The sequence below is a fragment of the Myxine glutinosa genome, chromosome 3, assembly GCF_964187855.1.
Source record: "Myxine glutinosa chromosome 3, kmMyxGlut1.1, whole genome shotgun sequence".
In the NCBI taxonomy this organism is placed as follows: Eukaryota; Metazoa; Chordata; class Myxini; order Myxiniformes; family Myxinidae; genus Myxine; species Myxine glutinosa.
Window position 1 is genome coordinate 69,431,799 of NC_136263.1, and position 26,402 is coordinate 69,458,200.

General features: G+C 44.3%; 1 protein-coding gene and 1 pseudogene across 10 annotated transcripts in view; one reads left to right on the forward strand and one right to left on the reverse strand.

Annotated features, from left to right (window-relative positions):
* Positions 1 to 26,402, reverse strand: part of LOC144891325 (transcription elongation regulator 1-like) — a 573,096-nt gene that overhangs the window by 66,844 nt on the left and 479,850 nt on the right. The gene's annotated exons all lie outside the window — the stretch shown is intronic.
* Positions 9,344 to 26,402, forward strand: part of LOC137424212 (uncharacterized) — a 101,753-nt pseudogene continuing 84,694 nt past the window's right edge. Inside the window, exons 1-2 of the transcript XR_013622701.1 lie at positions 9,344 to 9,569; positions 19,568 to 19,630. The product of XR_013622701.1 is annotated as an uncharacterized LOC137424212 (transcript). The remainder of the gene's footprint in view (positions 9,570 to 19,567; positions 19,631 to 26,402) is intronic.

Here is a 26,402-nt window from a genome sequence, read left to right on the forward strand (position 1 = left end):
ACAGGTTTGAGAGTTCAGTCTTGAGAGTGGAGAGATATTGTTTCCTGGCTCTCCTGAGGGTAGCCACACACTTGTTCTAAGCTTTGTGGAAGGAACTGAGATTGCGTTCAGTTGAATTTGCCTTCCATAAGGCGAAGGCGAGTTGTTTCAAGGCAACTGCCTCACCACAAGATTCAGTGTACCATTCAGTGTACCATGCATATATGTCTTACCATTGTAGAACAATAGCACTTTTTACGTTCAGACATCTCATTTTAGGTAAGCATAAGTATTGGAATAAATGACTGGCAGGTGTTTCTTGTTGCATTGATTGTTCACACATCGAGCTGTGAATGTCAAGTCTTGGTTTTAGCCTTCGGCCTTGCTTTGGGCGTCTGCCATTGGAATCAGTAGGCGTAAAACAACATGAAGACCGCAGAACTGTCTATAAAAGAAAAGAAAGCAATTTGGAAGCTGAAAGAAAAGCATAATTCAATTAGAACCAGAGCACAAAAATTGGGCATAGTAAATACAACAATTTGGAATATCTTGAAAAAGAAAGAAACCACTGGTGTACATAGCAATATACAATGGCCAGGTCGGCCAAGGAAAACGACTGCAGTTGATGGCAGAAAAATAATCAGAGCTGTGAAGAATTACCTGAAAACAATGGTCAGTGACATTGCCAACAATATCCATGGTGCAGGGGAGGAAGGGTATGACAACTGAAGACGAGATGGGATAAAACTGTGCATGAGAGAGAGCAAATTTCTTAGGAAGAATTCCCAGGATGAGTTGATGTCAGAGACAGCCTGGTGTTGGGCTAACGGCTAGGGTGCCAGCTTAGGATCCTGGGTTCGAATCCCGGTCGATCGCTGAATTAACGCCAGGGGGGTTGACTCAGCCTGTCATCCTTCCGAGGTCGGCAAATTTGAGTACCAGTTCACTGGTAATTCCCTGTTTGTCGTAAAAAGGCGACAAAAAGGGTTGGCGGCAGGAAGGGCATCTGGCCGTAAAACATTGCTTCAAAAAGGGGACCAAAAAAACAACAACAACCACGGTCCCCGAAAAAAGGCTTGCGGGAAAAAATGGCCTCTAAAGGTGGGTTTTTTTTTTTTTTAAATATCCTGCGCAGTCATCTTGGTGTGAGCCAACTATTCTGTTTTTAAACGTTTTAAAAAAATCCAATATGGCTGCCAGACCACGTGAGCGATGACCTCATAAGTTTATATTCTCTAATATAATTGTTGCATAGATCATGCTCAATACATTTGAAACTGATCAGACAAAGCGTTGTCTCTGTCGAATTATGACATCATAACTACAGCAGCAATGACGTCATCTTTAATAACACCTATTCCCTGTGTGGAGTTCTTTACAATGAACCATGTTTCAATCTTTTCCATGGAGCGGTTCTGGAGATAAACAGGTGCAATGTTTTTCGGTTTTTCCAGAATGGCGCATATACCACGTGACCTATGATGTCATCATTATCATTAAAATCTCCATACAGGTTGCTTCTGACAAACGAGACGTAATCTGCTTAACAGAAAATTTCCTCCTTCAAGATGTCTCTGATTCCTTAATATCTCTTCCTGGTTACTCCCTCCTCCGGTATGATAGACCTGAGCCTCGTCCTGGTGGTGGGGTTGCTATCTTTATCAAAAACTCTCTTCCTCACTCTCCTTGCACTGCCCTCTCTCCACCTCACCCCCAGGAGTACCTCTGGCTATGGCTTCCTCTCCGCTCCCACCTTTTGTTCATATGTGTGCTGTACCATCCTCCAAACAGTGATGACTCCATCTACATATCCCGGTCTGACAACATGGACCAACTTCTAGCCACTCATCCCAACTCTCTCTTCCTCATATGTGGCGACTTCAACTGTCATCATGCCAGCTGGCTGGGTGTGGGTTCCTCTCCCACCAGCCATGGCACCTCAACAAAGGACTTCTGCGACTCATTGGGACTGTGTATACAGCTGACAATTTCCCGACCCGGATCTCAGTCAATGGAGCATTTCTCTTCCAGACTTGGTTGTGACAAACTTCCCTGCAAATGTCTGCTGCTCTTCTTCTGCTCCATTCGGTTCTTCTGATCATGTGCCTGTTAAAGTGGACATCTCTCTGGCCATTCTCAGAGAGCCTCCTCAGTGCCAATGAGTCTGGCATTTCATTCAGGCTGACTGGCACGGTCTACAAGCAGCCATCAGTCATCTGGACTGATCTCCCATCTCTACTGCCTCTGACATCAATTCTTCCTGGGAATTCTTCCAAAGTAAACTGCTCTCTCTCGTGCACAGATTTATCCCATCTCGTCTTCAGTTGTCATACCCTTCCTCCTGCCCATGGTACACTGAATCTTGTGGTGAGGCAGTTGCCCTGAAACAACTTGCCTACGCCTTCTGGAAGGCAAATCCAACTGAAGGCAACCTCAGTTCCTTCCACCAAGCTCGGAACAAGTGTGTGTCCACCCTCAGGAGAGCCAGGAAACTACCTCTCTACTCTCAAGGCTGAACTCTCAAACCTGTCTCCTTCCTCCAAATCCTGGTGGTGTCTGGTCAAATCTGTTTCTGGTGTTTGTTCCCCCTCCATCCCCTCCCTTACCTCAAATGGCTACACAGCTGACACCGCACGTGAAAAAGCTGAATGCCTCAACTCTATGTTTGCCTCAAATTCTTGTGTCCCAAACCCATCTCTCTCTGTACCCAGTCGTACCCAGCTGCTCCTGGACACTGTGTCCTTCTCTACTGACAAGGTGGAGAAGCTTCTGTCAAACCTCGACTCTGATTCTGCAACTGGACCATACGGCATCATCCCATGGGTCCTAAAATCCTGGTCTGCCGCTCAGTCACACCCTCTCTGTGTTCTCTTCACCCTCTCTTTTGCTCAAGGTCATCTGCCATCAGCTTGGAAATCAGACAACGTTACCACTTTACACAAAAAGGTGCAAAAAACAGGTCCTTGCAACTACAGACCAATCAGCCTGCTCCCAATTATCAGCAAAGTCATGGAATCCATCATCGCTTCTGACATCAAATCCTTTTTCAGACCAGGTCACTACTCTGGACATGCTGCTTCTGCTGTCTCAACAAAGGATGGAGGTCCTCAATGCCAAACAGTAAATCCGATTGAAGTGCTGAAGGCGCCTCGGCAATGCCGCGCTGTCGGATATTTAATTATTTGGCATGGGGGCGGTGTACTTTGAATGTATCTGTACTTATTGTACACCGCTCCCTTCCTATGCCATCTCCAGGCGCTGCAGGGCAGGGCCGCCGAGAGCCAGAATGGGCCCAAGGGCAATACCGAATCTATCTCGGGCCCTTTCATCCAGGCCCCTTTCAAATTTTTGTTTTTTCAAATCAACCTATAACTACGGAGGTTTCCGTATTTTCGTCAGAACAAGCACATGCCATAGTTAAAGGAAATTGTGGTGTTATTCATTTATTAGCAGGAGTACCTGGCGTTGCCTGGTGATGTGCTACCTGTTGGCATTTTGAAGAAATCAATTTGTTAGGTGCTTAAAACACTCCCCAACCTGCACCCAATAAGGAAAATTTATATTTAATATTATAACACACACACATACACACACACACACACACACACACACACACACACACACACACACACACACACACACACACACACACACACACACTTAAAGATCTCGCGAGATCCTGGAGACGGTGGCAGGGGTTTTCGACGGTTCACACGGTCTCCACGTTTTTCAAAGTTAAGTCTGTTCACAATTGTATTTTGTCGAAACTGTATTTATCGTTCGGTGTGTGAACTTATAGTGTCCCCCTTGGAAGTTTCTCGGTGTTTATCTTTCATATATTAATCGTTTGTTTGCCGCGTCGCGAGCAAGGCCTTGCAGCCTCAGGCTTCCCCCGTCGAAGGTTGTTCCTTCCTTTGCTGTTTTGCTCGCTTTTTTGATTTCCCCTTATCCACCAAGCTTCACCAAACATCTACTATTTGTCTAACGTTGTAACCCCCACACCCCCCCCCCCCAAAAACAAACAAAAAAACAAACAAAAAAAACTTTTATTTCCCTTTCTCCTCGTGTGCTTTTGCCTCTGCCCACGTGCGCTGTCTCGCCCCGCCCCTATTTTCCCCTTGCCTTCCACCTTTTGCCCTGTTCCAGTGACTCGTGGTCGTCGCTCTAGGCTTCCTCTCCCCATTGGTATTTTTGTGAATATAAGATTGTTCTTCACAGTTCTGTTTAAATATGTTTCAACTATCCCCTTCAGTGTTTTATTCAGTGGTTTATTACAACACGCTGTTTTTCTTCTTATTTAAAAGGCTCCTTTCAATTTCCTCTTCAACTCATTCCATTTCAAAAAAATATTCAATCTCTTATGATTCCAAATCACTCCATGCTCTAAATTCTCATTCATTCCATCCCTCCTCCATCGTTCTTAAACGAATCGCGAACTTGAAAATCACAACAAACCCAATTTGTTATATATGTTCATCTTTCATTAATCATCCACTTTCTAAACTCCCCCCTTGCCCCTCCCCTTCAAATCTCCCCCCCAACCATCCCTCCCAAATTCTCCCCCCTCCCACCTCCTTCTCAAAGCTGCCTCCTCCCCACTTCGTCTCCCTTCTATGTCATACCTCCACCTCCCCCAACCTTCTACTTTCCTCTGCCCTCCCTCAAACAAACTCTCACTGTGCCTCATTCCATCACCATCAAACCTTTCGTCCTCCTCATCCTTCCCTTTCTTGTAACTCTTCTGTAATCTCTGACACACTATCAACTGCTCTTCCTACATCCCCCTCTCACCCTTCATCTGACCCTACCCCTCCCCTCCCCTGTCCTGCACCTGATGCTCCCCCTCTCTCCTCACTAACGGTATGGACCTCAAACATCCGGGGCCTTCGCTCAAACCTGATTGATCTCTCCATTCAGGTTGCTTCTGAAAATCCAGACTTGATCTGCTTAACAGAAACTTTCCTCCTTCAAGATGTCTCTGATTCCTTAATATCTCTTCCTGGTTACTCCCTCCTCCGGTACGATAGACCTGAGCCTCGTCCTGGTGGTGGGGTGGCTATCTTTATTAAAAACTCTCTTCCTCACTCTCCCTGCACTGCCCTCTCTCCACCCCACCCACAGGAGTACCTCTGGCTACGGCTTCCTCTCCGCTCCCACCTTTTGTTCATATGTGTTCTGTACTGTCCTCCAAACAGTGATGACTCCATTTACATTTCTCTGTCGGACAACATGGATCAACTTCTATCAACTCATCCAAACTCTCTCTTCCTCATATGTGGCGACTTCAACTGTCATGCCAGCTGGCTGGGTGTGGGTTCATCTCTCACCAGCCATGGCACCTCAGCAAAGGACTTCTGCGACTCATTGGGACTGACACAATCTGTCAATTTCCCGACCCGGATCTCAGTCAATGGAGTATCTTCTCTTCTGGACTTGGTTATGACTAACTTCCCTGCAAATGTCTGCTGCTCTTCTTCTGCTCCTATCGGTTCTTCTGATCATGTGCTTGTTAAAGTGGACATCTCTCTGGCCATTCTCAGAGAGCCTCCTCAGCGTCGACGAGTCTGGCATTTCACTCAGGACGACTGGCACGGTCTGCAAGCATCCATCAATCAACTGGACTGGTCTCCCATCTCTAATGCCTCTGACATCAATTCTTCCTGGGAATTCTTCCAAAGCAAACTGCTCTCTGTCATGCACAGATTTATCCCATCTCGTCTTCAGTTGTCTTACCCTTCCTCCCGTCCATGGTACACTGAATCTTGTGGTGAGGCAGTTGCCCTGAAACAACTTGCCTTTGCATCTTGGAAGGCAAATCCAACTGAAGGCAAACACAGTTCCTTCCACCAAGCTCAGAACAAGTGTGTGTCTAGCCTCAAGGGTGCCAGGAAGCACTATCTCTCCACACTCAAGATTGAACTCTCAAACCTGTCTCCTTCCTCCAAATCCTGGTGGCGTCTGGTCAAATCCGTTTCTGGTGTTTGTTCCCCCTCCATCCCCTCCCTTACCTCAAATGGCAACACAGTTGACACCGCACGTGACAAAGCCGAATGCCTCAACTCTGTGTTTGCCTCAAAATCTTGTGTCCCAAACCCATCTCTCTCTGTTCCCACCTTTCCCAGTCGAACCCAACAGCTCCTGGACTCTGTGTCCTTCTCTCCTGACAAGGTGGAGAAGTTTTTATCAAACCTCGACTCTGATTCTGCAACTGGACCAGATGGCATCAGCCCTCAGGTCCTAAAATCCTGCTCTGCCGCTCTATCTCACCCTCTCTCTGTTCTTTTCACCCTCTCTTTTGCTCAAGGTCATCTGCCAGCATCTTGGAAATCGGCAAACATTACCGCTTTACACAAAAAAGGTGCAAAAACAGATCCTTGCAACAGACCAATCAGCCTGTTCCCAATTATCAGCAAAGTCATGGAATCCATCATTGCTTCAGATATCAAATCCTTCCTCTTCTCCAATGGCTTGATCTCTGATCATCAATTTGGATTCAGACCAGGTCATTCTACTCTGGACATGTTGCTTCTGCTGTCTCAACAATGGATGGAGGTCCTCAATGCCAAACAGGAAATCAAAGCTGTCTCACTTGACATATCACGTGCCTTCGATACGGTCTGGCACCCAGCTCTTCTCACCAAACTCACCTCCTATGGTATTCAGGGAAATCTCCACTCATGGCTTGCGGATTTCCTCTCTGGTCATAGGCAACGTGTGGCCCTGAATGGATTTCTCTCATCTTCCCTTACTGTTCTGGCTGGAGTTCCCCAAGGTTGTGTTCTGGGCCCTGTGCTATTTCTGGTCTTCATCAATGATCTCTCAGACTCTCTGGAAAATCCTCTCTATCTCTTTGCTGATGACTCCACTATCTGCCGCTCCATTCCGCATCCCTCAGATCGGCAGTCTGCAGCCTCCTCACTCTGCAGACCTGGACAAAATCACAGACTAGTCAAACAAGTGGAACATGTCTTTCAATCCTGACAAATCTCACACTCTTACAATGTCTCTCCGAAAGGACCGACTGGACAACCCTCCCATCTACTTTCTCAACAATCCTCTCCAAGAAGTTCTGTCACTCAAGCTTTTGGGTCTCACTATCTCCCATGATCTTTCTTGGGAAAACCACATTTCCAAGCTGGCCTCCAAAGCCAGTCGCCGACTGGGCATCCTCCGTCGTGCGAAGTCCTTCCTTGGCACACCTGAGCTCCTCACCACATACAAGGCTTTCATCCGCAGCTCAATGGAATACTGTTCCCCCCTCTGGGCTGGTGCTCCTGCCTCACACCTTGCTCGGCTTCACGCTGTTGAGGCCAAAGCTTTCAGAATAATTGGAATCTCCTGCGATGTAGTCAACTCCGAGGGCCTTTCACTCACTCACCGCAGGCAGGTTGGTGGTCTTTCTGTCTTCGACCGACTCCTCTCCGGCCTTGCTCCCCCAGCTCTCTCTGTGCTCTGTCCCCCCAATATTCCTTCAGGTCGCACAAGATCTGCCTGCAACCCTCTTATGGTTAAACTGCCAAAGTCTAGGCTCTCTGCTCACCTTCACTCTTTCATTCCCCTTTTCTCCCGCCTCTGGAACAAACTTCCCAACTCCCTTCAATCCCACTCCTCCCTCCAGGTCTTTAAAACAGCTGTTCACCACCATCTCTTATCTTCCCCCATCGAAAACCTTGATCTTTTCTACCCCCGGTAATTCACCCCAGAGTCCTTGCAGTGTTCATATGTTTTATTCCTCTCCCACCTCCCCCCAAGTCCTCCCGATGTCCCTGCTCTCAAATGTTGTGTTTGTGTCCTTCACCCTCTCTCCCCATCTTGTCTGCCGCTCCCCTTGTTTTTTGTGTTTTGTGTGTCGGTTTGTCTTTTTGTGTGATTAATGTCAGCTCTTTCACGAGCCTCGATCTTGTATACAAAAAAAAACAAAAAAAAAAACTAAGCGGGCCACTATCATGGACAACAGCACACAAACAGTTAAGAGACATATGTACTTACGTAATACGTAGTGTAACTTTTTCCACAGACAGACAGACATGAATGGATTTTTATGCGTAATACATTTCCAAACCAATCATTGAAAGCCATGCTGACCATAACCAGATAATTATGGACTGTTGTAACGTACTTTTTAAACCTCCAAAACCTTTAAACTCCTTCGACAGTTTTAGGCCCAAACTAATTTAGGCCCGTATTGATGATGAGTATACATTACAGGAGTATGCCTCTGAACATTTCATTGGTTGTAGTGTCGTTCTGAATCCGACTATGGCGGCCATCTTTGTTGACATATCCAAGTTTTCGTAATTGCTTGCGCTGTTTGCCGAGTGGCTTGCAAAGTGGCTGATATGGAATCACTGGCTTGGAAAGCAATCGGCGAACACACCCCAGGTCGCAATGCTTGATTTCTCTGTTCACACTCGATGGGATCATCAGGTCGTACCTCGTACGTGAGCGTTACTTCCTTGTTTCCATTCGTTTTCTGGAAATGGGATATTGATGTTTTTGGAGCTCCTGTGCCAGTGGATTACTCATGGTGGTTCGTATGCTGCCTGTGGCTGCTTGGCTGCATCATTTTCTGGAGGCGCAGCTGTGCTGCTGATGCATTTCTCCCTTTTACCAGGAAGCTGGTACTCATGTTGCCAACCTCAGAAGGTTGACAGGCTGAATCAACCCACCTGGTGTTATTTCAATGGCAGGAAGAGGCTCAAACTCAGGAGCCTAACATCTCAAGCGAGCCACCTTAACAGTTTTGCAAACACCAGGCTCATGAATTACTCGACATACTTTGTTGTGCCTTTGTGTATACAGCTGTTCTGACATGAGTTTTTCACACCCTGAGCAGAGGTGACGTGTGCTTTCTGTTTCTACCTTGCAGAACCTACACCTATCCGATTGACTGTCTCGCCATTGTCTTAAAGCCATTGGTTTCGTGTCCTTGTTCTTGAGCACTTAATATAAATCGCTCGCTATCCCAGTTGAGCTAATCTCTTCGCCACTTCATTGAGCCTTTTTTTGACCATGCCAAGTCTGTCCACCTCTTTGTACCGCTCTGCTCTTCAATTACTCTCCCAGTTGTTGATGTATATCTCGGGTGTTTTCCTTGAGCAAGCAGCTTGCCAAGCCATCCGTTCCGCGCCAACCGCTTTGCAAGCCGCTTATTAACGAGATACACTTATATTTAATTGTGTTAAAAGTTTCCAAGACGATCTTTAATGGTTACTCTTCGGTAAGATAACCAATGATAGTTTCTGAAAATTACAATACAAAACGGGTCTTGGTTTGATCCAGAATTCCCGTTATTTTTTTCGTTTTTAAACAAAACCCGGAATGTTTTTATAGAACTCGCCGATTCGACATGTGACGAATCTGCTGATTGGAATTGATTAATTGACTATTCAGAGATTGCTTGAGCACGTGGACCACTCACGCACCCGTAATTTGTCTGCATTGAACTGTGCGGTACTGTACAGTGTGCAAGAACCAAGATTTGCTCATTATGGAGCACAGAGCGAACTCTCCGGGATCGAGGGGCGGCTCCGATGGAGGAAACCTGCTCAGTCCGGGACGTTCTCTCGGAGATAAGGAGTCTGTTCCCGGTACGTACTGTTCGGTCCCGAGCGGGGTCCGTGCTGTGCAATATGTACGTTAATAGTTTATGTGGGAATCACCATGTACGCTTTTTGAGGCCAGCGCTTTGGCCTGCCTTTTTTATAATTAAAAAAAGGTAAAAAATCAAACATTTGAACAGTCTTGGACGTGCACCTTGACCCCACGGCCAAGGCACACCATCTATCAGTATCAAGAGTGTCCCATTAGCATACACATGCACTTCAACCCCAAGGCTGAAGCACATGGTGATGGTCATTCAAAACACATGCATCCTGTCCCCGAAGGACCAGAATCCATGGTCATACAAGTGGTTTTAACACAACGAGTATCACCATGTACGAATATCGGGTTCCCTCTCCGAGCACGACCATGGATGAGGCGCTAAATTACATCCTTTAAATACGTTTTCCTGCTCCACCTGGTTCTACGTAGATTATAATACAACCTACTCCTCGTGACTTTCAGAACCACGTCTTACATTTTGAGCTACGTAATAACGTCATGACGTTTGCAAATTCTTTCCATCCAGTGTAACATTTTTGTAATTACTAATCACCTCACAGTAAATAAATGCGTATTAGTAATTACGCGTCCTCCGACTGTGTACAATGTACATCTCTTATATTATGGAATTATTTTGTGAATATTCGTCGAATTGTTGGAAAGATAACGCAATGACGTAATTACTGTAACGATCAGATCCACATGTCTCGCGGCGTACGAGTTCAATCAGCGTCGATCCGAATCACGTGTCAATTAAATTATTTAAATTCCTTGTCCCTCTCTTTTCCTTTCGACGTCTTGGATTATAATCCACTGATCCATATATTAACGGGATAGTATGCCGAACGTTAATTGGAGGTCCTGAAGCCACCGGAAGCGCGACTTCCGCCATACTCGTACCCGACTGCAAAGCCGCAATGAGCCGGCGAAGCCAAAGCCTCTTGCCACTGGCACTATTTTACCCATCACTATGGCATCAGTAGGTTAGGTAGTTGGTAGTAGGTAGCTGTAGTAGGTACCGTACCTAGTTCAAAATGACACCATTTGCATTCTGGATGAGATTAAAAGTTATAAAGTTTCCTTCTTGATTAATTCGGTGAATTCCGTCTCAACTTCGGATATTTCCGGCCGTGAAAAACTATCCCCTACGGCCGCGAGATTTCTAAAAAATAATTCTTCGTCAATTTTAGAATATTTGACGCCGTTTTCAGCGTCCGAAACGCGGTACCGGTAATAAGCTTTTTGAAATATTTTTTCAAATACTCGAATCTCATTGGTTCCGGTGTTTGGTGAAGATTTTCGTTGAAGATAACCAGGGCCTGGGGAACGAGGTTGGGTCTTAACGTATTTTAATGCATAAGATTGTGAATCAAAAAAAGACGGGTGAAACAAACTCCTATTGAACTTTTTCGCAATTTTTTTATACATACTTCCGCATCCGGAAGATGGCGGCCTCCATGGAGCGATTTGGTTTTTGAAATATTTTTTCAAATGCTTGAATCTCATTGGTTCCAGTGTTTGGTGACGATTTTCGTTGAAGATAACCAGGGCCCGTGTGGGCCCGGGGAACGAGGTTGGTCTTAAAGTATTTTAAATACAAATTAGAGGTGCATAATATTGTGAATCAAACAAAGACAATGGATTTGACTCAAACAAAGACTCAAACTCAAACAACTCAAACAAAAAACAAACAAAGACTCAAACAAAGACCTCCCATCTCTACCACCTCTGACATAAACTCATCCTGGGAATTATTCCAAAGTAAACTGCTCTCGTGCACAGATTTATCCCATCTCGTCTTCAGTTGTCATACCCTTCCTCCCGTCCATGGTACACGGAATCTTGTGGTGAGGCTGTTGCCCAGAAACCACTTGCTTTTGTCTCCTGGAAAGCAAATCCAACGGAAGGAAATCTCATTTCCTTTCACAAAGCCCGAAACAAGTGTGTGTCCACCCTCAGAAGAGCCAGGAAACAATATCTCTCCATTCTCAGGACAGAACTCTCTTATCTATCTCCCTCTTCCAAATCCTGGTGGCGTCTGGTCAAATCTGTTTCTGGTGTTTGTTCCCCCTCCATCCACTCCCTCACCTCAAACGGCCACACGGCTGACTCCGCATGTGAAAAAGCTCAATGCCTCATCTCTGTGTTTGCCTCTAAATCCTGTGTCCCAAACCCATCCCTCTCTGTACCCACCGTACCCAGTCGTACCCAGCTGCTCCTGGACTCTGTGTCCTTTCCTCCTGACAAGGTGGAAAAGTTTCTGTCAACCCTCGACTCTGATTCTGCAACTGGACCTGACGGCATCAGCCCACGGGTCCTAAAATCCTGTTCTTCCGCTCTTTCACTCCCTCTCTCTGTTCTCTTCACCCTCTCTTTTGCTCAAGGTCATCTGCCATCTGCTTGGAAATCTGCCAACATCACCGCTTTGCACAAAAAAGGTGCAAAAACAGATCCCAGCAACTACAGACCAATCAGCCTTCTCCCAATTATCAGCAAAGTCATGGAATTCATCATTGCTTCAGATATGAAATCTTTCCTCTTCTCCAATGGCTTGATCTCTGATCATCAATTTGGTTTCAGACCTGGTCACTCTACTCTGGACATGCTGCTTCTGCTTTCTCAACAATGGATGGAGGTCCTCAATGCCAAACAGGAAATTAGAGCTGTCTCCCTTGACATATCACGTGCCTTCGATACGGTCTGGCACCCCGCTCTGCTCACCAAACTCTCCTCTTTTGGTATCCATGGAAATCTCCACGCATGGCTGGCGGACTTCCTCTCTAGTCGTAGTCAACGTGTGGCCCTGAATGGGTTTCTCTCATCTCCTCTTCCTGTTCAGGCTGGAGTTCCCCAAGGCACTGTTCTGGGCCCTGTGCTTTTTCTGGTCTTCATCAATGATCTCTCTGACTCTCTTGAAAATCCTCTCTATCTCTTTGCTGATGACTCTACTCTCTGTTGCTCCAGTCTTCATCCCTCAGATCGGCAGTCTGCAGCCTCCTCACTCTCTGCAGACCTGGACAAAATCACAGACTGGGCAAACAAGTGGAACATGTCTTTCAATCCTGACAAATCTCACACTCTTACGATGTCTCTCCGAAAAGACCGACTGGACAACCCTCCCATCCACTTTCTGAATAATCCTCTCCAAGAAGTTCTGTCACTCAAGCTTTTGGGTCTCACTATCTGCCATGATCTTTCCTGGGAAAACCACATTTCAAATCTGGCCTCCAAAGCCAGTCGCCGACTGGGCATCCTCCATCGTGCGAAGTCCTTCCTTGGCACACCTGAGCTGCTCACCACATACAAGGCTTTCATCCGCAGCTCAATGGAATACTGCTCTCCCCTCTGGGCTGGTGCTCCAGCCTCGCACCTAGCTCGTCTTCACGCTGTTGAATCCAAAGCATTCAGAATCATTGGAATCTCCCGCGATGAAGCTAACTCCAAGGGCCTCTCACTCACTCACCGCAGGCAGGTTGGTGGTCTTTCCGTCTTCTACCGTCTCCTCTCTGGCCTTGCCCCCCCCAGCTCTCTCTGGGCTCTGTCCCGCAAATATTCCTACAGGTCGCACAAGATCTGCCTGCAACCCTCTTATGGTTAAACTGCCAAAATCAAGACTCTCTGCTCACCTTCACTCCTTCATTCCTCTTTTCTCCCGCCTCTGGAACAAACTCCCTCACTCTCTTCAATCCCACTCCACCCTCCAGGTCTTTAAAACAGCTGTTCACCACCATCTCTTATCTTCCCCCATCCAAAACCTTGATCTTTTCTACCCCCGCTAATTTCACACCAATTCCACTTTTTTGAAATACCAACTTCTGTCCTGGAAGTCCTTGGTGTCCTTGTGTTTTATACTTCTCCCGCCCCCCCCCTCCCTTCCCACGCCTCCTCCCCCCAAGCCCTCTACCTCCCACACATCTCCCTGCTCTCAAATGTTGTGTGCTCTCAAGTGTTTGTGTGCTGCCCCTTCTCTCCCCATCTTGTCTTCAGCTCCCTCGTTTTATATATTTTGTTTGTCTGGTTGATTTGTTTGTGAAGTAAATGTTAGCTTTTTCACGAGCCTCGATTCAGTATACAAAAAAAAAAAAAAAAAAACTCATGCAGTCATGGCCAAAAATATTGGCACCCCTGCACTTTTTAAAAATTCACAAAGGCATTTGGTCTCCACAATTCGTTATTCCACTGTTAATATTACAGAATCTTTGTTTTTCATTCAGAACTTAATATATCCTTTTAAACCAGAAAATTAATAGAAATGGCATTGACAAAATTATTGACACCCCAGACGTAATATTTGGTAGCACAGGCAGGGTGATATGGACAAAATAACTGCAGTCATGTGCTTCCTATATCCATGCATGAGCTTCCTTCACCTCTCTCCTGGCAGTTTGTCCAACTCAAGTTCTCCCAGCTTTGAAAGGTGCCTTCTCCCAACTGCTGTTTTCAGATCTCCCCACAGGTGTTCAATGGGATTTAGATCTGCACTCATTGCTGGCCACTTCAGAACAGTCCAGCGTTTCGTCTTGAACCATTCCTGGGTGCATTTTGAAGTGTGTTTGGGGTCATTGTCCTGCTGCAAGACCCATGACCTTCGACGGAGACCCAGCTTTCTGACACTGGGTTTGACATTGTGCTCCAAATTCCTTGGTAATCTCCTGATTTCATGATGCCATGCACACATTCAAGGCACCCAGTGCCAGAGGCAGCACAGCAACCCCAAAACATCACTGAACCTCCTCCATGTTTGACTGTAGGGAAGGTGTTCTTTTCTTTGAAGGCTTCATTTTGTTTTCTGTAAACATAGAGATGATGTGCTTTATCAAAAAGCTCTAATTTCGTCTCATCTGTCCACAGGACATTCTCTCAGAAGGATTTTGGCTTGTTCATGTGTGCTTTGGCAAACTCCAGTCGGGCTTTCTTATGTCTCTCTCTCAGCAGTAGGGTCCTCCTGGGTCTCCTTTCATTGAGGTGGTGATGGATGGTGCAAGTTGAAACTGTTGTACCTTGTGTCTGAAGGTCAGCTTAATCTGATTGGCAGTTGATCGAGGTGCTTTCTCCACCATTCCAACAACCCTTCGCTGCAATCTACGATCACGTTTTCTCTTGCGGCTACGTCCAGGGAGGTTGGCTTTCGTGCCATGGGCCTTAAACTTCCTGATAACATTGTGTATGGTGGACACAGGAACATAAAGGTATCTGGAGATGGACTTGTAGCCTTGAGATTGACCATGCTTGGCTACAATCTTGTGTCTGACCTCCTCAGACAATTCTCTGGTTTTCTTTCGTTACTCCATGCTCATTGACACAAAAGAGCAGAATGACTCCTTTTCTCTATTCAAACTGGTTGAATGAGTGATTATTATATTGCAGGCACCTGCAACTCACCATAGGTGAGTTCAATTCCAAAGTAAAGGAGAATCATCTGCTTGAATTCTAATTATTTCTAACCACTTCTAAAAGGTACCAATTATATTGTCCAGGCCATTTTCGGATTTCTGTGTGGAATAAGCTAAGATTTAGTGGTTTTTTTCAGCGTTTTTTTGTTTTGCTCCACGGCAAATTAAAGAAATACTTATGTGAATACCAAAATATATTTAAATTTCAACAATTTTCTGGAATAAATGGTGTATTATTTGAAAAAAGTGCAAGGGTGACAATTTTTACTGCCATGACTGTGGTTGCTTTATTTTTGTCCCCCGTCGCACCACGGAGCGAAAGGGGGACTATGGTTTTCCTATACGTCCGTGCGGGTGTGTGTGCGTGCGTACATGCGTGCGTGCATAAGCGAAGGACCGCATTCGAATTTGGTGGGTGGGTGCAACCCACGTCAAAATCCAAGATGGCCGCCGCCATGTACGTCTGATGCCATGTATGTCTGAACCTTGTGAGCAGAATATCTTGAAAAATAAGCAAAGTACCAACTTCTAATCTGGTGTGTGGGTGTATCCAGGCAAAAGGAAGAACGCTATTGAAAATTCGGTCGCGACGTCAAAATCCAAGATGGCTGCCGCCATGTATGTCTGAACCTTGTGAGCAGAATATCTTGAAAAATAAGCAAAGTACCAACTTCTAATCTAGTGTGTGGGTGTATCCAGGCACAAGGAAGAACGCTATTGAAAATTGGGTCGCCACTTCAAAATCCAAGATGGCAGCCACCATATATATGTATGAAACTTGTGAGCGAAATATCTTGAAAAATAAGCGAAGTACCAACTTCTAATCTGGTGTGTGGGTGTACCTAGAGTACTTACATAAAGAGAGTAGCGACATAGGGGGACCAGAAATTTAGGGTCACGTGACTCCAGGTGCCATTTTGTTTCACATGCGATCGTGTATCAATCAACGCCGTATGCAGCTTAAAACGAATTAGTACTGAAAGTTTGGTGATCAAAAAATCTGACAAAATGACGGGATGTTGCGCCTTTGGATGCAGCAATAAATCGGAGAATGGGTACAAGATGTATAGGTTCCCTGCAAATCCACAAAGACGGAAAGTATGTGAGAACAAAGTGAGCAGAGTAGGATGGAAACCAACTTCGTCATCGTGTTTGTGCGAGGTAAGCAGTGGTGATATCGGTCCCATGTATTAATATTGGCGTATGTATCGGTTCGCACGAAAAGGGAGGAGCTTAATCGTATGACGTCATGAAAAAACGCGATGACGCAGCCTCGCAGAACAAGAGCGGAATCTCCATACAGTTCCAGGGGTGTGTGTGTGTGTGTGTGTGTGTGTGTGTGTGTGTGTGTGTGTGTGTGTGTGTGTGTGTGTGTGTGTGTGTGTGTGCGCGCGCGCACGTGCATATATGTGTGTGTGTGTGTGTGTGTATACATATATGTCTGTGTGTATATGTGTGTATTTGTATTATTTAATTATTTACCAAGAAGACTCTTTTTTTTTCTTCATTTTGCTTATAAAATTCAATAAGACATACTCGATATAATAGTACATTATTTCCAAAAACCCTATTTGTAATCATATTACCCTCAGTCATAAAATGATTTTGCCATGACAATATGTGATCTACCATTGCCTCGACTAAGAATTTTACTTTTCTCGAGCAAACGAACTTGGGGCACCACCTTATGGACCACTTGTTTGTGGCCGAGCACCACCATGGACCCCAATGTTTTGGGGCATGACCCCTTTGTTGGGAGGGGCCAAGGGCCTTGCTCACGGACCACGGTAACGTGGCACCTATGCTCAACAGGTGGACCACAATAGTCGGCCCCTGTTGGCCATAAATAACAAAACGGTCAGACAATTTTCAATTTACAAAACTGACAAAAGTTTTACATTTTGAACATGCGTAACGGTAAGACGTCCTTAACTCAGAATGTCTAGCCACCAAATTATTATTTGCAATTACTTATTTCAATATTATGAAACCCCCACTAGAACTGTCTTGTTGCTAATGCACTTGTTCCATAAAATAAACATAATAACCACCTTTAGAGGCCATTTTTCCCCGCAAAGCGGGGGTTGGTCTTTTTCGGGAACCGTGGTTGTTGTTTTTCGGTCCCCTTTTTGAAGCAATGTTTTACGGCCGGATGCCCTTCCTGGCGCCAACCCTTTTTGCCGCCTTTAACGACAAACAGGGAATTACCAGTGAACTGGTACTCAATTAGCCGACCTCGGAAGGATGACAGGCTGAGTCAACCCCCCTGGCGTTAATTCAGCGATCGACCGGGATTCGAACCCAGGATCCTTGGATCCTAAGCCGGCACCCTAGCCGCTAGCCCAACACCAGGGTCACCAGGGTCCATGATTGAATAATATTTTTTGTCCATGACATGTCATGAAATGACAGAAAATAATCAAGGTTTCATCAACATACTGGTATGACAACAATTAAGTACAAATTAATTTGTCGACAGACATCGAGAATTATTTCCTTATAATTATTTATATTTTTATTCAAATTGCTTTTGTCTTTGTAACTTTTGCAGCCGAGGCTGACTTACATTACCAATTACAACTAAGTTGAAAACCTGCCAAAAAAAAAAGTAAATCTAAGCAGAGTCACTCTTCACTCTGAGTAAAGAGTAAAAAGGCAAAGCAATGATCAAAACAGTTTTCCTCCTAATCTGATGTCTTTTGCTACAGTATTACAGTAATTCATGTGCCATTTATTGAACTTGAAGCCGTTGTTGAGCTTGATGTAGCTCTTCCATGAGGCCACAGTGGCCAAACAAGAATTTGGACATAGAGTCAATATCAATTTTACTAATAAATGATCCAGATAGGGCTATGTCAAGTCAAAATTTTCCAATTTTATATGTTGTGTCATTGTCAGTTGTATGCATGAGCAGACTGTGAATGCGTGCATATGTATGGGTGTGTTGATTTTAGATGTTGGGTGTGCATGAGCAAGCCATACATGTTGATTGCCCCCCAAGGCCGTATGCACAGCATAACTTCTTGTAGCGGTGGTTTGGGTGGATGCCAGGTTAGCTTGAATATGGATATTTATCCCCCTCCCCCTTTTCCATATACGAAAAAATGAGTGAATGAATAAATAAAAAGATAGAATGAATACATGAATGAGAAAATATTGTCAGAAGACTGATAAAGGTCTGATACAATTGCACTGTGAGAAGATGACAAACATCACTCTTGCATCAGTTTGGAACAAGAAATGATGCCACATTTTGAACTTTGGAACTTTGTTGATCACCATTAAAACCAAAGATTCATGAATAATGCACAAGTCTTTCCTATTCAAAAACACACACACACACACACACACACACACACACACACACACACACACACACACAGAGAGAGAGAGAGAGAGAGAGAGAGAGAGAGAGAGAGAGAGAGAGAGAGAGAGAGAGAGAGAGAGAGAGAGAGAGAGAGAGAGAGAGAAAAAAAAAAAGAAAAAAAAAGAAAAAAAAAGAAAGAAAGAAAGAGTATAATGAGTTGCATAAAGGGGGGGCGGGGGGGGGGGGAAAACGACTTTGCCATACAGCCAAGGTTTGGACCATGTAGATATTAGTTCACTGGCGGTGCGGCAAGCGCTCGCACCGCGCGCTGGCGAGTGAAACAAAATGGCGTCAATGCGGAAGTTGTCACTACTCTCTTCATGTAGGTACTCTAGGTGTACCTAGGCATCAGGAAGAACCGTATTGAAAATTGGGCGCCACATCAAAATCCATGATGGCCACCGCCATGTATGTCTGAACCTTGTGAGCAGAATATCTTGAAAAATAAGTGAAGTACCAACTTCTAATCTGGTGTGTGGGTGTATCTAGGCATAAGGAAGAACCCTATTGAAAATTGGGTCGCCACGTCAAAATCCAAGATGGCCGCCACCATATATATGTCTGAACCTTGTGAGTGAAATATCTTGAAAAATAAGCGAAGTACCAACTTCTAATCTGGTGTGTGGGTGTATCTAGGCATAAGGAAGAACCCTATTGAAAATTGGGTCGCCACGTCAAAATCTAAGATGGCCGCCGCCATATATATGTCTGAACCTTGTGAGCGAAATATCTTGAACAATAAACGAACTACTATCTTCTAATCTGGTGTGTGGGTGTATCTAGGCATAAGGAAGAACCCTATTGAAAATTGGTCGCCACGTCAAAATTCAAGATGGCCGCCGCCATGTATGTCTGAACCTTGTGAGTGGAATATCTTGAAAAATAAGCGTAGTACCAACTTCTAATCTGGTGTGTGGGTGTATCTAGGCATAAGGAAGAACGCTATTGAAAATTGGGTCGCCACGTGAAAATCCAAGATGGCCGCCTCCATGTATGTCTGAACCTTGTGAGCGAAATATCATATCCAAGAGCGTCTGCCACTTTGTCAACTCACATCACTTCCCCGATGGGGACCAAGGCGTAACGCTTGTTCAAGGTAGTTTCAAAAAGATGTTTTTCAGGGGATTGAAAAGTACAAAATCTCTGGATATATATTGTTATGATTATTTTCTTTAGAAATGCTCCTTAAAGTTGAGTTTGAATGTGATGTTTTTATTTTCAGATTTTATTGTGAAAGGCAAGGTGGAGTCTGAGATCATTGATGATTCCTCCACACTTTTCAAAGGTTTGAACAACTATATCAACAACAGTGTTCTGTCATAGTTCAACTTGAATGATAATACTTTCCTTCCAGAGTATAAGCACTTTTCTCTGTTATATCTGGTACTTTTGTGTTTTGCACCGTGCAAGTGCCAATTTTATCAGTACAGTATCTCCAATTGATCATCCCAGCAATGGTATCGTCTCAGTCATAAGTACATATGATTTGAAACCACAACACCTTGTTCATATATATATAATTATATATATATATATATATATATATATATATATATATACATATATATATTATATATATATATATATATATATATATATATATATATAATAATAATAACTAGTGAGGTACCTGTGCTACGCACGGGTGGGGAGCCGAAAGCAAACAAACAATGCGGAAACGGTGAATGCTAAAGCATGAAACCAATAAATTCCACATTCCCTGTAGCACCTTCAGTCGCACGTCAGACATGGACAGCCAAGTTCGTGAAGGACTTCCATGAAAAACGTACCCGTTTGAATGGTTCTATACCCAGTCCATGGCGAATCTGCAAATGGCGATCCGCGAATGTCATGCTTAGAAAGTAGAAACTGTCACGGCATTTGGTCATTCACTTGAACTCAATATCTCTATTTTCATTCCAAACAGCGTAACTCCAATCACAAATTAAATAGCATTAATATAAAAATATACTTTTACCAACATTTGTGACAGAAACAAATATTTAAATCCGAATGTGAAGTAGTTCCGTATGGTTGGATGAATACAACAGGCATTTTAAGGCCATTTTCCCTGCTAGAGCGGGGGTTAGCCTTGCGGGCCCCATGACAATCTTCTCCATTTTGCCCTATTTTCTGCATCTCCCCTTGTTAACCCCCCTGCCCACATTTCTTCTTCCACCACCTTTAGCCAAGTCTTTCTCGGTCTTCCCCGTCCTTTACTTCCTTCTACATTCATTTCCATCATTCTTCTCAACCAGTCACTTTCATCCTTCCTCAACACATGACCAAACCATCTCAACCTGTTTCTCTTCACAGCATCAATCACAGACTATATTCCCATCATCTTTCGCAATTCATCATTTGTCTTCCTCTCTCTCAACGATACTCCACACATCCACCGAACCATTCGAATTGCCACCCTTTCCAGCCTTCGTTGCTGCTCTACGTTCATTACCCATGTCTCGCTCCCATAAATCATAACACTTCTCACACATGCAGCATACACCTTTCCCTTCACCTTGTTAGGGATATTTTCCTACAATAGTATGTAATGGATGAACCAAAAATTCAATGTCCATCAACTTGTCAGAAGAGAGTCACAAATTTTAATTCCCGAGGAGGACAACACTTTCTGTCTGCCAGAAAATACACAGCAAGAACAATAACCTTTATCAAACCATATTACAATTCACAAATTACATTTCAAGATTCACAGAAGGTCCCAAGTAAAATCCTGGTACAGTAGGGATGCACAAAGAAATGCCACACCAAACACCAGCATGCATAGAGTACAGTAAACATACAGAATCGACCAGCCAAGTAAAACATCCTAAGTACAGCAAACCAACATCTTACAGTCCCAGTGCTAATCCTGGTTATTTGGTCATTCGTTCTGATTTTTAAAACATTTCAAGTGGGAGGAGCAAGAGGAGGGGGGAGGAGTGAAGAGAGGGGAGGAGAGCAGTAGGATTGGTTGGGCAAAGTTTGGGTGGGAGGGGACAAGTGGAGGGGGGAGGAGCGAAGAGAGGGGAGGAGAGCAATAGGATTGGTTGGGCAAAGTTTGGGTGGGAGGGAGTCGGTGTCGAGGATGAGGTTGCCTCCCGCTGAGAGTAGGTTTGCATCCCAAATTCTTTCTGCTTTTCCATTGTCTCCTGCAAAACACCTGGAGCCCTGTCTCTCTAATCCCTTCAAGAACATCTGAAGGTCATCAATATTAGCCTTAGTCACAACCAAATAATTACAGCGCCTCCATTATTAAAACTATACCAAATGATTTACCATTCTGTGGTTTTATCTGTAATTCATTTATTGTTTGATGCAAGGGTTATTATACAATATTGCAAATTAACACACTAGTAACATGAGTTTTAATAAGTCATGTTAAAACTTGCCATTAAATAAGAAAAGTCCTTATTTAATAAATAGGTATTTACTTCACAATTTGTCATACTAAAAACCCATACGTAGTTTTGTCAAGATCTAAAACTCAGAAGTTCAATTTGTTGCAGGCGGAACTTTGTTGTCTCAGGGAGCTATGACAACCACATTTTTGTCAACCTGCAAATTCATCTTTTCCCTCATAAGTCAAAAATCATACTGCAATCCCACAAAAGATTTTACTGAGAGAGAGAGCTAGCCTACATGGATTTTATACTTTATTATTTCCGAACCGTTGTTCAGTTTAGTTTTATTTTAAAACTCAATACTGCACGCAATTTTTAGTTCTATACATAATTTTCTCAAAACCTAGTTGTAACATTAAGTTAAGAATGGACTTCGGAACTACCATCCTCCAGAAGTCACATAGGCAAAGGTGGGAGAGGACACACCATACAAATATTTACATCTAAACAATGGTAGTTTGCCAGACCTCGAGCTGAAACGATTTGTCATAACGAGCATTTGTTTAAGCCTCGATAACCCAGCAAATCACTTCACAGAGCCTCGGTAGACATCGTGGCTCCAGTTGTATTATTTAATTATTAAAAGAAAACAATATCTTTTCTCCAACTTGCTTAAGACACTTGATCCAACATCACATTATTTTCCAAAAAACATCCCATCTGTATTACATATTCCCTTCAGTAACAAAAAGGATTTTGCCATGGCAATATGCGATCTGCCATTGCCTTATACTAAGAGTTTTACTTTTTCTCGAGCAAATGATTCTGGGCAGAGTGTCAGAGATAACTTGCCACCTGGAAGAAATCCCAAATTTGCATGGGAAGCATAAAAAAAACCTGCAGACTAGGAATGCAAGGTTGAGGCTCATAAAAGTTGCTTGCTTCATAAATTTACACTTCCACAACCTTCAACGACACTCCCCTCCTCGTCAGCACGCCACTCAGTTTCCGAAACTTCTTCCATGCACATCTCACTCTAGCAACTGTTGCCGAGTCTGATCCACCTTCTCCATTCAACATGTCTCCTAGGTAGCAAAATGTTTTCACACCTTCCAGCTTCACGCCGTCTCCAAGATCCAACTCAACATTTCCTCCATCTGCAGCTCCCTCTTTGGGCACCTTACACTTGAATGTAGCTGCCACACTGGTTAATGACCCTCTCAATTCCAAATCGTAATTGTATTCACTCAATTCCAAACGTCATTCCAATCATAAATTGATACTTTAACAAAATACTGTTTTAAATGACGATTGTATTGAGATATTATCAAAGCAGCTCATCGCCGTCATCTGACCACTTCCGGATTCGCGGCAGGTTCGTATCGAGTTAATTTCAAAATCATAATTTTATTGAGAAATTTTTGAAACCTCCTACCAACCTTACAACATCCGCTGAGACCCCAAAACGTTCCACAGAAGGTTTGGCGGGGCTAGCCCCAAAACTGAGGGAGTAGTTTTGGGACTGACAGACAGACACTCCTGTTTTATAATATAGATTCTTTGTATACAAAGTCGAGGCTCATGGAAGAGCTCGTACTGGCACACTGAATCAATCAGGACGCAAATAAGGCAAAAGGGAACAGCAGAGAGGGGAAATGCTAATAGTACAGGCGAAGGTTGGCCAAGATAAAGGGAGGCAGACAAACAGTGGGTATGGGGAGAAAGAGAGTATGCCTGAGGTGGACAAGATAGATACAGAAGGAAACTCTCAGGAGGGTAAACTGGAAATTTGAAAGGAGGAGGGATTGGATTGGGGGATACCAAGGATAGAAAAATCATGATTTTGGATTGGGGATGATTTGAGATGGTGGCAAACAGCCATCTTGAAGATCTGGATGGAAGAATGGGATTGAAGAGGATGTGGAAATTGGTCGCACAGGCAGGAAAGTGCAGGTCAAACGAGTGGACATGAGCAGTGATCCTTGATTTAGGTAGATTTGCCAAAAGGGGATTGATAGTGCACCATGTGTGCCCTGCAGAAACCTGGGTGGGAAAGAGCAGAGGGTGCAAGACCATGAAGGAGGCAGTGGAAGACACAGAAAAAGCACCGACCGGCCTTTAATGGTAAAGTGGTAAGTCCATACATATAGCTTCATCGCGGAAAATTAAAATGATCTTGTAGGCATCGGTGGAGTTTGGGGGATCGGGGGGGGGGGGCAATGCCCCCACCTTAATTTTTTCAGTAGTTTACACTTAAGATAAAAACATCCCATATTTAAACATTAGAAACAATAATGAACGTAAACTGCATTTGTGATTTCACGTACACGGTGACCACACTAGCAAATGGTAATTTTGGAAGTCAGACATACAGTAGCTACCTATGATGAATATTAACCCCTAGCTCCCCCCCCCCCCTTCCTCCCCCTCCCCCCCCCAAATAGAGAAGTCAAACTACGCCTGTGCTTGTAGGCCTTGGTCTCCACGGTGTCAAGCTGAGCAAGATGTGAGGCAGGGGAGCCTGCCCAGAGGAGAGAACAGTACTCCATTAATCCACAAATGAAAGCCTTGTAGGCTGATCGGAGTTCACGAGTGCCAAGGAAAGATTTTAAGACTGAGGCTGCCCAGTCGGTGGCTGGCTTTGGAGGCCAACTTTGAAATGTGTTTTGTTCAAGCAAGATCATGGCAAGAGCTTGAATGACTGAACTTCCTCAAGAGAATTATTAAGAACTAGGGCATGCCCGTACTATATCTATATCTAAAATTATATCCCCCCCCCTCTATTTACATGAAATGGTTTGGTCCAAAGCGAACGGCTTGCGAGTACGGTGACAATCCCCCCCCTCTATTTACATGAAATGGTTTGGTCCAAAGCGAACGGCTTGCGGAGTTTGGTAAAGAAATCGCCATAGCGTGCACAAACGCGCAGGAAAGCGAAAGAATCGCAAATTAGTTTTAATTAGTTTTAAAACATAGTTTAACGCCAACATAGCAGCAACATAGTTTGCCAACGTGAAATAAATGAATACGCTCTCAAATGTGCCGTCCGAGGCAGAGTCTGTTCGCCACGTTCGGCACACGTGATAACTCGCTGCTCTCTGATTGGTTGAATCGTTTTTTGGACATAGCTCGGTAACTACTTGTCCGATTAATATGAAACCTTGAAAAGGCACATCCTCGGGTCCCCAGCAATATACCTGGCAAGTTTCAAGTATATCGGACCGGTAGTTGTCGAGAAACAGCGGTCGCATACACACAGACAGAGATTGCTGGAATTATAGATAGATGTAGATTGGAGGGTTTGCCAGACAGTCCCTTCAGTAATAGATAGCAAGAGTGTACGATTTGTCAGGATTGAAAGACATATTCAAAGTGTTTGTGCAGCTTGTGATTTTATCCACGTTTGCATAGAGTGAAGATGCTGCTGCCTGCCAATCTGAGGGATGAGAGATGGAACGGCAGAGAGTGGAGTCATCAGAAAAAAAGAGATAGAGAGGATTTTCCAGAGTCAGAGATATCATTAATGAAGACCAGAAAAATCACAGGGCCCAGAATACTGTCTTGAGGAACTCCAGCCTGGCCAGGAAGAGGAGATGAGAGAATTCCATTCAGGGCCACACGTTGACTACGACAGGAGAGGAAGTCTGCAAGCCATGCGTGGAGATTTCCATGGATACCATAAGAGGAGAGTTTGGCACCAGGGCAGGGTGCCAGACCATATCGAAGGCACGAGATATGTCAAGGGAGATGGCTCTGATATCCTGTTTGGCATTGAGGACCTCCATCCATTGTTCAGACAGCAGAAGCAGCATGTCCAGAGTAGAATGACCTGGTCTGAATCCAAATTGATGATCGGAGATCAAGCCATTGGAGAAGAGGAAGGATTTAATATCAGAAGCGATGATAGATTCCATGACCTTGCTGATGATTGGGAGCAGCCTGATTGGACTGTAGTTGCAAGGATCTGTTTTTGCAACTTTTTTTTAGCTCACCTGGAACGAAGTTCAGGGGGGCTTGTGCGCTGGTGCGTCGTCTGTCCATCAGTCTGTCAGTCCGTAAAGGCTTGCAACTTCTTCCCCGAAACCGCTGATGTGATTGTAACCAGATTTGGCACAAATTATATTTGTTATGTTGTGACTAAATTTTGTTCACGGCATTTGAAAAAATCCAGGTCTAAGGTGGTTTACTGGGGGTCAAAGTGGGACCACGTTTGACTTCCCAAAATAGTGATTTGCTTTTTCCTCTGAAACTAGGCACCCTATTTTTATGAAACTTGACCATAACTTTAAACACCCGTGATGTACCAATTTTTGTTCAAGGCATTACAAAAATTGGGGTCTGAGGTGGTATACGGGGAGAGGAGGGGGTTGCCCCCCAAAAAGGTCGTTTATTGTTTGCTTGTTTAAAGTCTTATGATTATGTTATATTCGTATGATTCTTCATGCTGCCCTGTCTTCTTGGAACCATTGAAATTGGTTTAAAATACCGTTAGTCAGTGAAGTATACTGTTTATTCTACCAGGTGATTGCAAGGGGGTATTGCCCCAATTTTTGTGTAATGCGATAATGTTGGCTGATTTCCAAGCAAATGGCAGATGACCGTGAGCCTTGAGCAAAACAGGAGAGTGAAGAGAGCAGAGAGAGGGTGTGATAGAGGGGCAGAATAGGATTTTAGGACCCGTGGACTGATGCCGTCTGGTCCAGTTGCAGAATC